Source organism: Bidens hawaiensis, unplaced genomic scaffold, assembly GCF_021521415.1.
Source record: "Bidens hawaiensis isolate Kalapana, Puna unplaced genomic scaffold, B.hawaiensis_p1.1 tig00012418_1, whole genome shotgun sequence".
NCBI classification, from domain to species: domain Eukaryota; kingdom Viridiplantae; phylum Streptophyta; class Magnoliopsida; order Asterales; family Asteraceae; genus Bidens; species Bidens hawaiensis.
This window is the reverse complement of record NW_027492014.1, coordinates 511,094-528,535: the sequence shown is the minus strand read 5'-3', so window position 1 is coordinate 528,535 and position 17,442 is coordinate 511,094. Positions and strand designations below refer to the sequence as shown.

Genomic DNA, 17,442 nt, shown 5'->3' with positions numbered 1-17,442 from the left:
GCGGAAGCTAGGCATTTGGCAGTCAAGGGTAAACTTTGACACCTCATCCGGCTTGCAACATCGGTTAGGCGGAAGGGATAACGTACGGTCGAACCAGAACTCCAGATGGACGCCACTCACCAAAAGCGTCACCGAGATATTCGCCACTGAGGAGCTCCCATGGCCAAAGGCTCCAATAATCCGACATCGTCCCAATGCTGATCGGAGCAAATTCTGTGACTTTCACAGGACAAAAGGCCACAACACTGAAGAATGCACAGACGTAAAGGACATGGTCGAAGCATTTGTCAGAGATGGGACGCTCGCGCACCTCGTGGCGCAATGAACGCTGAGCAGGCTGATGCGTGTAGAACCCCAGTTGGGGAAAACACGAATAAAATTGCAGCTTCAATGTTGGAGACTACATACTGCGCAAACAACGAGATCCCGAACCAGGTGCATATCGGCTCGATGGCACTCCCATCCCAGCAACAGGGAAGGGAGCTCAATTACACAGTTTGCATGTAGATCAATTCCAAATTTGTAAAGAAAAGGCCCAGAGCCACTTCTAATGGAAATGATTCTCCTTAGAACATCGACGCTGATGATTTTACATTTATACTTTTATGAACTTCCAACACGGATATGCCGGTCTTCACCGCATACATAAGTGTGAAAGTCGTTGCGTGGGGAAGGCGGCAAAACCCGTATAAACCCAAAAAACGGCAAACCTTCACGCAGGTCAGTTAAAGGGTAAAGTTCAGTCATCCCACTAAATGAAAGTGCCGGTCTATCCGCATGAATCATGATAGAGGAAACTGAACACTAACCTATTAACAACCGCGCGTCGAACGGTTAATTTATTCAACACTGATGCCGGTTTTCACCGCATACATGTGTGAAAGTCGTTGCGTGGGGAAGGCGGCAAAACCCGCATAAACCCAAAAAACGACAAACCTTCACGCAGGTCAGTCATAGGTAAACTTTGGTCAACAAAATGAAAGTGCCGGTCCTAACCGCACAAATCATGAGAGGAAACCAAACCTATTGACAACCGCGCGTCGAACGGTTAACTTATTCAAAACAGAGAATTTCTAACAAAAGGATGAGGAAAACCTACACGCAGGTCAGATATAGGTAAAGTTTAGCCATCCTACTAAGTGCAAGTGACGGTCCTACCCGCACAATCACGAAAGAGGAAGCAAAACTTCAACCTATTATCTACCACGTTCAAAGGTTAACTTATCCTAAACACTTAGAAATTTCAAAAAAGATGAGGAAAACCTCCACGCAGGTCAGATGGTAAAGTTTAGCCATCCTACTAAGTGCAAGTGACGGTCCTACCCGCACAATCACGAAAGAGGAAGCAAAACTTCAACCTATTATCTACCACGTTCAAAGGTTAACTTATTCTAAACACTTGGAAAATTGCTAATTTAAACTAAAGTATGCAAGTCATATAACGTTTATAAAGCAAGGAATCCAGTGAAAGTAGCGGTCTTACCCGCACAAAGATTTATAAAGCAAGGAATCCAGGATCGGCCGTCGTTGCCGATGACGGAGGAGGCATGGTAAAAGCCGCCGCGGTCGCCGCTGCGGAATCCGCAGCAAAAGTAACCGCCGGCTCAGTGAAAGATGCGGTAAAAATGGCACTGACAGCCGGCGGTGATGTCATCACAGCTGGAACAGTCGGCTCAACGGAGTGAGCAACTGAACCAGCGGAAGCAGGCGCAGGCGCAGCCGCCTGGGTCGTCGCCTCAGGTAGGCTGACCAAGCCTACCGTCATGGGCGGAGGGGTACTCCTCTGCGCTCCACCCTGGAATGCGTTAACATCCACGCCTGCACAAAGAAGATAAGTGTTAATGATATTAAGCTATGAAGTTAAAAATAAAGTTTGTACTTACGGGTTTTCTTGAGCCTGAAAGTGCGGACAGGCGGGGACGAACCCGATGGAGCCGGCCTTTTTGCGCCGCTCACCGTCGTCATCCGGGGCTCTCCGGAGGTGACAATCGTCGCAGCCTCCGGAGCAGTGGTCTTATCACCACCGGGGTTCCCCGCCACCTCTTCGCTCTCGGTCTCCGAATCAGACCGAGGCACCGGATCGGCAGTGGAGGCCACCTTCTCCTTTCCCTTCCCGCCGGCGGCCTTCTTCTTCCGCACCAACGGAGAACCATCTGCGGATTCCTCATCAGAACATAAGATTAGAGGAATTCCAGCAGAGGTTTCAACATTGAGGGGTCGAGGGTTGAATAGCGCCTTACCTGGCCGCCTGGCGCTCAGGATCTCGTGGCCTAGCGGGTAGACCTCCACGAACCGATCCGCCGTTTGTTCTAGGATGGGCAACTCGTTCTCATCTAGAGCACGAGTACCCATCCGAGCGGGACTGTCAGCCTCCCGCGGATACAGGAGCGACTGCAAGTCGTTCCCCTCTGAAATAAACAGGAAAGAAGTTAGAAGAAATTCTAAATCAACAAAAAGAAACAGAGCATACCGTAAGGAACATAGTTCAAACCGTATTCGAGGACAATCGGGATCTTTCGCGCATCCGCATCCTTCCACACCCGGCTCATCCCGAGCATCACCATCCCGGACTCCGCAAACCGGTAAACCGGAGATTGGACTCGGGATATCTTCGAGAACCATTCCGCCTCCTGGTAGTTGGAGGCGTGAAGGCTGGGAAGTGCTTGCCCATTCTTGAATTTCATGGCAAGGGGGATGGCGCGAGCGGAGATGTAGAAGAACTCACGCTTCCACGAACGAAGACTGCGCTCGGTTGCGCAAATCTTCAAACCCTTGATCCGGGTTATCAACGTATACCACCCCTGGATGCACCTCCAAGAGTAGAAGGTCATCAGGCGGTCGACATAGGGCTCAATGCCCAGAATCCGGCACGCCCACTCGAAGTGGCGAATCTTCGCGATCGCCATCGGGTGCACCTCGGTCAGGTGCACACCGTGCCTTTCCAAGACACGGTAAACAAACTTTGTCAATGGGAACCTAAGATTCCCATAGACAAAGAATGCAGCATAAACCCCGATCTTGCCTCTGGGGGCATCATACACCGTCTGGTGGGGTTCAGGAAACTCAGGCTCGAGAGACTCGAGCATGAACTTCCTGACGATGTACTGATACAGATCGACAGGCAGAGCACACTGGCACTCGCCAGCAGTGCTCTTGTCATCGGCAAACACCCCAGCCTCCTGGGCTGTAGATTCGAGATCACGAGAAGACATCTTGCAGATGAAAGAAGAAAACGATTTCAAGAGAATGCTCGACTGAAAGGTGAGTATTCGCCGGAAATCGTTTTGAAGATGAAGAGAAAAGTGAAAGTGTGGATTACAAAGAACCCTCTCCCCCTTTATATACTAATCGCAATTAATGCGATGAATTTAATGCGGAGGAGAGAGAAATCGAAGGTGCAATGAAACTATGACACGTGGCAAAAAGCAAGCTGGCAACAGCTGTTGAAAGGACGCGTACCATTAATTTCGCGGCCACGCGCCCGAAAAATCGCGCCCACGCGCCTGAAAAAGCGTCTGGAATGACCAGGTACTGTCACGTCACCATAACTTCCTGCACGTCCTGACACAGTCAGAAGAAACCGTCGCACGACGTTTCAGAGGTTTGGACTGTTCTTATCCTTTCACCAACTCTTCGAATTTCAAAATTCAAAAAGATTCAAAAGTAAGCGGGAAAATACCCCTTACCTTGGCAACCAAGTAACCATAAGACGGGTGCGGGTACAGTGTTAAGGCAAAACCCTTCACATACTTAGCACCTGCAGGGAATTGAAGCCAAGAATACCTCGGCAACCAAGTAACTATAAGACGGGTGCGGGTACAGTGTTAAGGCAAAACCCTTCACATACCTAGCACCTGCAGGGAATTGACGCCAGGAATACCTTGGCAACCAAGTAACCATAAGACGGGTGCGGGTACAGTGTTAAGGCAAAACCCTTCACATACCTAGCACCCGCAGGGAATTGACGCCAGGAATACCTTGGAAGTAAAGTAACCATAAGACGAGCGCGGGTACAGTGTCAAGGCAAAACCCTTCACATACCTAGCGCTCCGCAGGGAATTGAAACCAAGAAGGATCTTCTGGGCAATGCTTGCGGAAACGGAAATAACATCCCCGCATAGCGGGAACGTCGAGAACTACATTGTTTGAAGCTTCAGGATGGAATTGGTGGTTTTAACATAATTGATCACTATGTTCAAAACTACCAAAACCTCATGGAGAATCCACACAAGTGGGACTCAACGCTCCTGACTTGCGAGGAGGTTACAGACCTACCCGCATCATACCCAAAGATCAAGCAGGAAAGTCGGGAATTTCTGCAAGTGACAAGGACTTCCGCGGGAAGAATCCCCATGGAAAACCTTAAAACTAAACCCTTTTCAAAACCCTTTGCTTAAGTCCAAAAGTTCACATCACTTTATTAAACATTCATGAGAAGAACATTGGACTGGGGGGACTTGAAGAGGTAGGTCCCAGCAGAGCCCAGTTGGACCCGCAAGACTCACCTTGAAGAGGGACGTCTGCGCAGAAACCAACTGGATCCGCAGGACCCACCATGCTCAGAGACGTGACGTCCTTACGCGCAGTACGCAAGCTGTTCCCGCAGGAAATGCCTCCCAATGGTGAAGTACTCTGCCTGTTCCCGCAGCTGCGGATACAAGCCATCAGAGAAGGCCACCCGCGCAGCAAGGCTACACGCACAAGGCACTTAGCTCTCAATCACTCAGTGTCACCTGAAGGAATGAGCAAAGCCGGGAACAATCCCGCACAAAGGCGGGAGGGGGAATACTCCCGCCCAAAAGCCAGTCCGTACGATACGGGAAGATCTTTTGTACTGTACCTGACGAGGTATGGGCAAAAGATCTGACTAAAGATACGACAGCTTATTGACAACAGTATGGCGAGCAGCATGCTCTTGTACTGTATGTCACTATTAGCCGCTGCCTACTCACCAACTCCTGTCATACCACGTGCATAGCCGGCAGTTGGTGGAAAAGGAATAGTACACAGCAGGCCTGGTCACTATCAGCCGCTGCCTACCCACCAACTACCAGCAGGGCACGTGCGTAGGCCACAGTTGGTAGAACAGGAATACTATTCAGCCGGCTACACCTCCTTGGAAACCTACCTTCGGCTATAAATACCCCAAATGATATGATCATCTTATCTTATCACATTATCATCATATTATACCTGATATCTGCTCTAGCAATTCTTTTAATATACATTTATATTCAAGAGCAATCTAGTCTGATTCTCACGCCGGAGGGTGGTCACAAGGAGGAACCCCCCCTTCTCAGTGACGAGCTCACGGTGTCTGTTTTGCAGGTTATCAGAAGAACCATCTTTACAGGGTCTAAACCCTCGTGGGAAACATCTATCTAACCCCCAGGTTACCCGTAATCTGCCCGGGGTCCGGTTAGTGTTTCTTCAAAAATGTTTTGACAACACCAGCAACTCCACGTTATTCAACTTTAACACTAGAGTGAGATTCCACAGCTGAAGTTTGAAATCCTAGTTAATAAGTTATCACAGAAAACACATAACCACCATAAAGTACACGAATTTAGCATTCGATCTCCTCACAGCACCAATATTGTACGCCTTACACACAACAAGCTAATGATTTGTTTTTTGTTGCGCCGTTAGAAACTTCCAATGAGCCAGAAGCCACTCATATTAGTACTACTCCCAGATGAGCACGCTTATTTGTGAAGTTCTTCATTCATCCACTTGAGGCGGAGCCTTCATCATACACCAAGAATCGATCATGTCCGATTTGCCTAAGTTGTTACAATCTCTTAGCACCTTAGGTGAATATCACATAATTATGTTACGAGATAAAGAATCTCACGCCTCAAATATCACCAATCATTTTGGGGCTTAATGGTAGTGAACAAGAGAATAACTCCATAGTTAAAGTGGTCAGGCGGCGTAGAACAATGAAGGTGACTTCTTTGGAAATCTCTACTGAGACAAACAGAAACAAATCTACGAGTTTCCGGTGGATATGATTAGAGATGCATAAAAAACCCGAACCCGGAACTGGACCCGAAAAAATACATGATACTGGTTTTTTTTATACCCGGGTTTTTAATACCTGAACCCGTACCCGATCCTACTCGTATGGTACGGATAGGGTATGCATTTTAGTACCAAAACCCGTACCAGGAACCGGGCCCGATTTATACCTGGTAATACCCGAAAACCGGAACCGGTTCCATACTAGGAACCGAGTTTTTCCAATACCCGAAACGGGTTCTTTCAAATACCTGATCTATACCCGGAAAATATCTGAAAAATACCTGAAAATACCCCTAAAAATTGTAACCCCTTAAAAAGATCCAATCTATACCCGAGAAAAACCCGGAAACCCCAAAAAAGGGTTTTTTCAATACACGGAAATAGGATATTCAAATACCCGGTTCTATACCTGACCCCAACCCGATGCATAGGGTGTGGTTGTTAGAGACAATACCCAGACCCGATCCCCCCGACCCGGATATTACCAATACCCAATTTTTCAATACCCGATCATACCCGAACCCGGTTAACCCGTGTATTTGAAAAACCCGATTTGTGCACCTCTAGATATGATCAACATTGATGGCACGTGAAGTCAGATATTTCAAATGCTCTCTCAATTTTTAGCATATTTGAACCACTAACAAAAGATTTTGAATTCGTCACTTGAAAATATGATTTAACAAGTGACACTGCATAATTTCACCCGTAAATTTAAATATATAAATTAGTTGATAACGAAATGGCTCAATTAAAAATTGCACTATGAAATATCTGTATATTATATTGTGAAATGTAATAGCAAGTAATGCATTTAGTTATTTTTATTTGCAATAAGATTTAAAATAGCATATATCTTAATATCATTTTTATTTACAAAGAATTTGTGTTTTTTTTAAAGCAACTAAATGCACCTAATTTACACCATATTAAATTACCTAACTCTATGCGTTGTGGTCAATGAATTATGACTTCAACAGATAAACTGAGCCACGTCACTTGCAAAAACCGCAACGGGTATCAAGCAAACAGTGGCTTCAACGACACACGCGAGCTGGTTAGTGGCTACGATAGACAAAAAGTGAAGGGATAGGGGCGCGAATGGCTAGCGGACCACAACGGGCTCAAGTGAACGGTGGCATGAGTGACAATTGGCAAAGGGCTAGGTCCAGCCAGCGCCATATGACACAATATGATAGAATGAATCTTAAAGATAGCTTCAACACAACACATAACCTTATAAGCAGGGCTCAAACCCTTAACGTTAAGACGAGCTTCACCACTTTAACTCCTATTGGCTTTGCTATTGGACCCACCCTCATCCAAGAGACATGAGTTACTTAAAATAATTATGTTTTAGTTATTGATATTTTGCAAGTACTAAATACATTAATATTTTTTAAGACTACGTGTACTAAAGTGTGAGGGTGTTAAATGGCATGCCATGTCACACTTTAATGCCACAAACACTCTAGGCGGGTGTTAGCATAGAGCACCAAAGCCTCATCCACGAAGCCTTTAACGGAGCTGGGGGTGGGGATTGGCAGGTAGGTCAATCCCCAATCAATCAATCAATCACATAAATTTATTAATATTTTTCTTTTGTTTTTTCTTTAGTTTAATTGCTAGTTTAAACCACTACACCAAAGATATAAGTAGGGATGAGCAATTTCGGGATTGGTACCGGTACTGGTACTGAAATCGGCACCGATTTGGTGCCGTCGGTACCGAAAATCGGTACCGATTCGGTACCGTCGGTACCGAATCGGTACCAAAATTTGAGTATCGGTACCGGTACCCGGGATTCCCAAACTTTTTTACCTTCAGTACCGGTACCAAAATTTTGTGAATTTCGGGACCGGGATTTTCGGTACCGATCTCATCCCTAGATAAAAGGGTATTTAGTTAAAATTTTACGGTCTATATGGCAATTGCGTGACACTTTAACGATGAGAGTATTTTAAGCATGTAATTCTGTCTTCATAACATGTTAAAAGATCTTTTTAATAATAATTATATTATTACTTTTTTGTAATAGGATTTTACAGAATAAATATATACTTATTACATAGTTTTAAAGCTTTCAGTTTTAAATTTTGAATTCAATAATGTATTTTAATAATTATCATATTATTACTTTTTAATAGGATTACAAAATATATATACTTATTATTACTTACTTTTAAAGCTTTTTTTAGTTTAGTTTTAAAATTTGAATGCTTGAAAAGGTAATAATGTGTAATTTAAAGAGATGTATTATAGTTTTTGATGATTTTATTTACTTATATATTTTATAAATGATGTTAAGTTCCTAAACATTTATTTTGATTCATAATAATTGCTTAATAGTTTTAGTGATGTAATTTATTAAAAGTATTGTTTTCGTATTTTTGTTCATGATGTCGATTCATATATTATATATTTAGTGTCGGCCAACATAAAATTGATGGGTTTACATGAGTTCATTTAATGGTCAGGTACGATTAAAAGATTGATTCGGTCGGTTTTGGTTCATTTGGAAAGCTCATAACATTATATTTTCACTGGCAAGAAGACGGTGGCGAGTTATATAATCCAGGAGATTCAGTCCAAGCTTAATGCTTTAGGTGGCCCCTACCATACTACCAATGTACTAAATCCAACCACCCACCCTTGTTGTAGTTTCATCAGGGCCCAAGCCACAGCACAATTATATGTAAGGTTTTACATTTTCTCCAGGCCCAAAATACCCTAATTGTCCATTAATACAGTACTCGTAGAGGTGCAAAAACACCCGAACCCGGAACCAGACCCGAAAAAAATACCCGGAACCGGTTTTTTATACCCAGGTTTTTAATACCCGAACCCGACCCTACCCGTAGGTACGGATAGGGTATGTATTTCAGTACCAAAACCCGTATCCGGAACCGGACCCGATGTATACCCGGTAATACCCGAAACCCGGAACCGGGTTTTTCCAATACCCGAAATCGGGTTTTTCAAATACCCGATCTATACTCGAAAAATACCTAAAAAATACCCCTAAAAATTGTAACCCTTTAAAAAAATCTAATCTATACCCGAAAAAAAACCCGGAAAGAGCCCAAAAACCCCAAAAATAGGGTTTTTTCAATACCCGAAAATAGGGTATTCAAATACCCGGTTCTATACCCGACCCGAACCCGATGTATAGGGTATGGTTTTAAAGAGAATACCTGGACCCGAACCCGACCCGGGTATTGCCAATACCTGATTTTCCAATATCCGGTTATACCTGAACTCGGTTCCATACCCGAACCCGGGTATTTGAAAAACCCGTTTTGTACACCTCTAGTACTACGCAAATAGCAACAGTCTAGAAATACACTAAACCCCCGAACCTGGATCCGGAAAAAAACCCGAAACCGAGTTTTTAATACACGAACATGTACCCGACCCTACCCGTAGGGTAAAGATAGGGTACGCAAAAATACCTAGAAAAGTGCAACACCTTAAAAAACCCGAATATACACCTAAAAAATACCCCGAAAAAAGCCCGAATAAACCTGAAAATAGAGTTTTTTTCAATACATAGAAATATGGTATTCAAATAAAAACCATAAAATAGAGTTTTTTCAATACCAAGAAATAGGGTATTCAAGTACCAAATTTTAGAATACCCAGTTTTATACCCGACCATAAACCGATGCATAGAATATGGTTTAAGAGATAATACCTGAACCCGAATCTGAAACGGGTATTGCCAATACCCGATTTTCCAATACCATGTTCCATACCCAGAACCGGTATTTGAAAAACCCGATTTGTGAACCTCTAAGCAACACCCCGATTTTGACATGCGAGGTGGATCTCTCAAAGGCTCAGCCGGTCACCTTTTAGGTATTTCTCTTTTAAAAAAAATATTATTGCTTTATATTAATAAGGATACACCGGTTAATTAATAGATTTAACTGAAAATTTAGCCGTTAGGTAGTGTAAATGACGTGAAATGTTACAAACCTCTTAGTTTACTATTTTAAATGATCATAACACTTTTAATTTTCACTTAAATGTTCAAGAACAATCATGCTTTTCCAATCATCATAGATTTACACTTGATTTCACTTGTATAAATTATAAACTGTATTTCAAAACTCACCCTAAGCGACCAAGTACTTTGGAGGGAAATAAACTAATTTTCTTCAGCTCGGACAGAAAATCGGACTTGGTTAACTCAGGCCTACTTGGGCTAGTGGGTAAGATCGGTCATACTCAAATGCTCGGTCAAAGGGGCTCTTTTCCATGTACTTTTTACTTATTTTTGCCGTTTTTCACAAAGACAAATTGAAAGTCGAAAGTTAAATAATAACTATGCCTACAATATTAAATAATGAATATAACTTAAAGAAAATACTTCAACATTTGAAATATGTCTGTTTTTTATTTATTTATATTAATATTAATGTATTTTGCTATAAGTACAACTAAACTCTTTTTTTTAACCAACTTACAACTCTAGGTGTACAAACCAGTTTAAAACTCAAAATTAGTTTGGTCAATAAAAGTCAAAACCAATAAAAGTCAAAATCAGTTTATGATTGGTTTCTTGACCAGGTTATGATCGTTTGCGGTTCGGTTTGATCGGTTTCAGTTCGAGTTTTGACCGGTTTGGAACTAGATTTGGTGGATAAAATAACAAACTAGTTCCAAACCTTCGGTTTCAATCGGTTCTAAACCGGTCTCTACACAATCGGTTTCAAACAGGTTCGATTTCAATTTGATTTTCTGATCAATCAAATCAATTAACTGGTTTATTTGCGCACCTCTACCTACAACTTACAACAAAAATCAAAGTTTTAACAATATTTTTTACTTTTAAGTGATGAGTTAATACCACTTATTGACAACATTCAATGCCTAATAAGTAATAACATCACAAAAAGGCAAAAAACAAAAACCAAATATAAATTAACTAACATTAACTTAAGTGGACCCAACTTACGTTATCAACCCACTCTTTCCAATTTGGGCCAAACCCACCTCACCGGAGACCACCACCACCACCACCACCACCACCACCACCACCATCATCTTCAATTACCACCGCCGGAGACTGTTATCCATGGACCCATTAACCTTCGGTATAATCCTCACCATAATAATATTATTCTTCATCATTATCTGCTTCATTACCATCGAAGGCACCTGCAAACGCCGATCTTCGTGAAACCCTAAATACCCATCAATTCAAGATTTTGAAAATGAGGGTTTTTGTGAATGGGTTTTGTAATTGGATCTACTGGGTGTTGATAATATTGGTTTTGGGAGGTGGGTTTTGCTTGGAATTGAGTTTTGGGCATCAATCAGTTCATGTTCATAAGTGTGATCATCATCATGATCATGGTCATCATCATGGCCATGGTGATTTGGGGGTGAAGAAGATGTTGGCGGAAGAGTTGGCGGAAGAGGAGGATTTGAAGATGGAGTTTATGTCTCATTATGAGCATGATCATGATTATCATTATCATGGTGGTGATTCGGAGTTATCCGGAATTGGTAATGTTCTTTCGTTAAGCTTTTATCGGGCATTTTTTTGTTTTTGTTGGCTGTAACTGAACCGAAAAGGGTTTGTTCATGTTCGTTCGTTAGGTTTTTACTGGACAATTTTTTTTATATTTTTCTCAATTTTTACTAATTTTTTCAATTTAAAAAAAAATATTATGCAACGTCAAACTATTTAAAAAAAAATCCTAGATAACATGTTATCCAGATAAAATATCTAGTAAAGGAACAAAAAGAAAACTTTATTGGAACAAAATTGTGAAAGGTAGATTCACTTAGGGCTGTAACCGAACCGAACAGGGTCTTGTTCGTGTTTGTTTGTTAGGTTTTTACTGGACCTTTTTTTTTATTTGTGAAAGGTAGATTCACTTAGGGCTGTAACTGAACCGAACAGGGTCTTGTTCATGTTTGTTCGTTAAGTTTTTGTCGGACTTTTTGTTTTTTGTTTTTTTTGGGTGAGGTAGATCCACTTAGGGCTGTAAGCGAACCGGACAGGGTATTGTTCATGTTTGTTCGTTAAGTTTTTGTTGGACTTTTTTTTTGGGTGAAAGGTAGATTCACTTAGGGCTGTAACCGAACCGAACAGGGACTTGGTCATGTTCGTTCGTTAAGTTTTTGTTGGATTTTTTTTTATTTGTGAAAGGTAGATTCATTTACGGCTGCAACCGAACCGAACAGGGTCTTGTTAATGTTTGTTCGTTAAGTTTTTGTCGGACTTTTTTTTTGGTGAAAGGTAGATCCGCTAGGTATGTAACCGAACCGAACAGGGTCTTGTCATGTTTGTTCGTTAAGTTTTTGTCGGACTTTTTTTTTGGGTGAAAGGTAGATCTCCTTAGAACTGTAACCGAACCGAACAAGGCATTGTTCATGTTCGTTCGTTAAGCTTTTATCAGACAATTTTTATTTTATTTTTTTTGGATGAAAGGTGGATCCACTTAGGGCTGTAACCGGGTCTTGTTCATGTTCGTTCGTTGTTGAGCTTTTATCTGGCAATTTTTTTTTTGTCGGGTGAAAGATAGATCCACTTAGGGCTGTAACCAAACCAAACAGGTCCTTGTTCATGTTTGTTTGTTAAGCTTTTATCAAACAATTTTTATTATCATTTTTTTTGTGAAAGGTAGATTGATACGAATCCTATGAAGCTGGATAGAGGGAATCAAAATGGAGGGAAAACATTTGAAAGTTTAGGAAGTGGGGGGTGATCCACTAAACCAGGAAGTGGGAATAACCCCCCACTAACTTTTAGTTTAAGTATTTGTTTTAGCATTTTGTTTGGTTGTTCATGTTTTATTTATAAAATTAGGGTTCTTAACCTTTGTAATTTGGAGACATAATCCTTCTCGAATTGGATTAAAATCTATCAATTTCATCTTTTATTTTCCGGTTTCTATCATAGATCCACTTAGGTTGTAGCCAAACCGAACAGGGTCTTGTTCATGTTCGTTCGTTAGATTTTATTGGACAAGAAAACGGTTCACTAACACTTAACCGATTAATATTTTTTTCTTGTTCGTGAGCGGTTTTATTTGATTTGACTAACCGATAATCGTCGGTGTCAACAGATCGGCCCGGTTACCAAGTTTTTGTGTTTTTTACATTCATATTCATCTGTTTATTTACAATAAATTAATTACATAATACTCATGAATATTTTTTGTTTTTTAGTTAATAGTTTTGCTTAAATCTAGATGATAAGAGTAGAAACGTCTTTTAAAAATATTAAAAACCTTTAATGAGCAAATATTAACAAACATAAACGAACACAATAGAACGAGTATGGCTTCTGTTCATGTTCGTTCATTTAGTTAATCGAACGTAATTCTTTGTTCATGTTCGATCATTTGTTAATCGAGCGAACATAAACGAACTTCCCAACGTACGGTTCGTTTACAGCCCTAGATGAACTCACTGAAATTTATGAAAATATATGATCATTGTTGATATTTTTTAGGGCTTTGGATTCAAGCAATGGGGTGCTCACTGTTGGTGAGCTTGGCTTCTCTAATCTGTTTAATTCTACTGCCATTGATATTCTGTGAGTTGATTGACTATTAGCTTTCATTTCTATAATTCTATCGAACGAAATATACCTAAATTTGTAAATTCTTGTAGTTCAAGGAAAACCTTCAAAGGCGTTTGTTGATTCACTGGCTGTATTTGGGGTAAGATTCTTGATATTCATTTTCTTCTTACATGTGCTAGTGTTTCGGTTGATAAAGTTTGAATCTTTATTGGTATTTTAGGCAGGAGCTATGCTCGGGGATGCTTTTCTTCATCAATTGCCGCATGCATTCGGTATGATCAAACATGAAATTCAAATCTTGAAATGATATTAATCATAAAGCTCAAATCTTTGTTGTCGGTCGTTGAATGTGTTTATCAGGTGGTGGACATTCTCATAATCATGATGATCATGTTCATAATTCTCATTCACATTCACATTCACATGCACATTCGATCGAAGATCTGTCGGTTGGATTATCCATTTTGTGTGAGTAATGATACATTTTGTGTAAGTGATATTAATGTAATGTGTAATGCTTTTAATTAATGTGTGTGTGTGTATGTGTGTTTTTTTTTTTTTTTTTTTTTTTGCAGTTGGAATTGTTATTTTTCTTCTTGTGGAAAAGATTGTTAGGTATGTTGAAGAAAGGTCAGGTGGAGGTGATTCATGGGGTCATCATCACCATCACCATAAGAAGAATGAATCGGTGCAGGATATTAAAGGTGATGGCGACAAAAAGTTATCAGAAACCGCATCAGATAAATCTTTAAAAACAGAAAAAGAAAGTGAATCTTCGGTTCTTCGCATGGTATAACTTAATCATGCATTGTGTTTTAACTTTTAAGCAGTTGATAATTTAGTAATTTATCCAAGAAGAAAATACTACTTGTAACGTTTTATATGATAAAATGCGTGTCGCCATCAGTTAATTGCTTATTTTTATACCTGGAAACCGTCAGGTTGGTTGAGCTAATAGGACAAATGAGTTTATAAAAAGTTATCAATGTGATTCGGGTCAAATGGGCTCTGACCAAATAGTGGGTCAAACAGTTCGTTTTAAAATGTATCATTTTGTTCTGGGTCAAACGGGTTCTGACCAAATACTATAAAGAGCCAACAAGGTTGTCCTAAAAAGCATCAAATTATCAGTTTGGCTTGGGTCAAACGGGCTCGGACCAAAGAGTGGGTCAAACAGGGGCGTTTTTTAAAGAAAGTATCAATTTGGTTCGGGTCAAAGGGGTCGTTTAAAAAAGTATCAATTTGGGTCTGGTCAAATGGGTTCTGCTCAAATAGCAGGTCAAGCGGGTTCTGAGTTCTAACCAAATAATGGGTCAAACGGAAATAGCGGGTCAAATGGGCTGTTTTTGAGAGGTATTAATTTGGTTCAGGTCAAACAGGTTCTGACCAAATAGCGGTACAAAAGGGTCATTTTTAAAAAGTATCGATTCGGTTCGGGTCTGAAGGGTGGCTTTAGATAAGAAAAAGTATCAAAACCGGTTCACCCCGCGCTATATTTATCATCTATATCAAAATCTACTTTGCAGAGAAAAACTACTGAAAACGGGCCCGAAAGTATGAAGCCCGAGATTGAGAACAAGCCTGCACACTCATCAAGTCTGGTGTTCGGTTATCTTAATCTATTCTCGGATGGTGTTGTATGTGTTTCTTAACCTTTTCATTCGTTTCTCCCATTTATGATTAAAAAATAATGATACCATTTGCAGCATAATTTTACCGATGGCATGGCTTTAGAAGTGCTTTTCTTCTATACGGGTCGGTTGGTGGGTGGTCAAGAACACTTTTCCTACTTGCACATGAGCTTCCTCAAGAGGTATTGTAATGGTTTTAATCAAATATTTAGATTGTTATTATTATTTTCATTAAACACTAGTTATCGCAGATTGGCGATTTTGGAATCTTGGTGAGATCTGGTTTTAGTGTATCGAAAGCCCTATTCTTTAACTTCCTATCTGCATTGGTGGCATTAGCAGGAACTGCATTGGTTAGTTACTTAATATTAATATTATTATATTTATTAAAAATCACAAAAAAAAATATAACAATAATATAAACATGACTATGTATCAGGCATTGTCATTGGGACAAGATCCAGGGCAATCATCTTTAATTGAGGTATAATTTTTTCGCATTTTGCTGTGCCCTGCTTCATGTGCGCGCATATAATGTGTATATGGGATTTTTTTTTGGGGGGGGGGGGTTGAATTTGCACTAATTTTGACGTTATTTTACTAATTTCGTGAAAATAACGTTAAAAGTAGCGGAAGGTTAATCAGGCATCATGCGGTGCGCTGATAGCCAGAAGACAAGGGTACATGCACCAATCTGTCGGTGAGTGTTCCCGATGGTTGAGTGCTATGTGCCTTATGTCCAAGGCTTGATGCAAAACTACTATCGGGTCAAGGGTTTCACTCTCACCGGAAGCAACCTCCATATTCCTACGGGGTAGAGGTAAGACCATCTACATCTTACTCTCCTCAGACCCTACCATAGCTTTGCTATTGGTGAGATTTACTGAGTACGATGCTGATGCTGATGCAGATGATGATTCTTTCAGATTTTTTTATTAGTGTTATGTATTGGAAGAGAATATATTATTTTTTATAAAATGACTTAACTCGGGTACTGTTTTCGGTTGAGAATTGTAGGGACTTACAGCAGGAGGGTTCATATACATTGCGGTAGGGGTGATGGCAGAAATGAATAACGGAAGTTCATCGGTGAAAACTAGTGTGATACAATTAATCTCATTGGCACTGGGTATGTGTGTTGCGCTTTTTATCTCTCTTGTTGAATAGAACATTTGGATTTTTAAGAAGTTATAGAGATATTTTTTTTATTTGTTATGGGATTTGAAGTTCTTATGTTATTTTGTATTTACTTTTTAGTTATTTGAAACTATTAGAATTTGTTTACTAACAATCATAATTGTAAATTATTTAAAGATCATTCATCAATCTAAGGTTCACTTGAAGGTACAAGTGAGAAATTTATCACAATGTAATATTTATCTGTGAGACCTCCGACGTCTAGAATGTTTGATGTATACGTTTTTACACGAGTAAAAGCAGAAACACGACAAAAGATTCACCTTCCCATGGTTATACATGTGAAGTCCTTTTAAAGATAATCCAAATATACGTATATTGAGGCTTATGCTGTATTGTGAATGGGTTAACTCGTTTCTTGAAAGAGTGAAGCTTTGTGCGGTCCATATGAAGGAACAGACAGTTCTAGATTTTGTAGGATAAATATACCACTTAACCATCGATACAAATAATTGTTAACTTGAGAAATATACGAAGAACTAAAATAATAACACTACGTCGCCAACACTGGCGTACTTATTATTGCGCTACAACTAAATACAGTAATGTAATAATAATTATTCTAGTTAAAAAAAGCTATACCGTAGTTACTTTCCAATGTAGTGTAATGGTAGGAAACATGTGTTCTTTAATGGAGACCCATGTTCAATCCTCACAGACAGCACTTTGGGGAAGGCATGGTGACTCAATGAATGAAGACCGAGATATGTGTGATATCTTGTTTGATCCTAAGGACGTCTAGCTTTTACCACCAGTGAACCTTCAGATGGTGGATTTTCTCCAAAAATGTAGATAATTTGGAGGTGCTTAAGGATTCCGCATGACTGGATTGGGTTAGCTAACGGTGACCTTTTGTCACTGGGTCACCCACTCACCCATATGAGATACTTAAACAATTCTCTGTTTTTTGATCGTTCAATTAAAAAAAAGCTATAACCTAATAATAAATACTCAAGTCATTTCTATGTTTATCATGTTAAAAAGTTTTTTGCATTTGATCCTAACACCATAAATAATATATCGCATACATAGATTAATGATTTATAT

The 17,442-nt window shown here is 40.2% G+C and overlaps 1 pseudogene across 1 annotated transcript; it reads left to right on the top strand.

Annotated features, from left to right (window-relative positions):
* The first annotated feature begins 11,211 nt into the window (after positions 1–11,211).
* Positions 11,212–16,405, top strand: LOC143540956 (IAA-alanine resistance protein 1-like; annotated as a pseudogene). The gene is made up of 11 exons (XR_013136673.1): positions 11,212–11,538; positions 13,496–13,579; positions 13,657–13,706; positions 13,788–13,839; positions 13,928–14,035; positions 14,143–14,357; positions 15,094–15,204; positions 15,274–15,380; positions 15,450–15,551; positions 15,638–15,682; positions 16,216–16,405. The product of XR_013136673.1 is annotated as an IAA-alanine resistance protein 1-like (transcript).
* Positions 16,406–17,442: the final 1,037 nt, after the last annotated feature.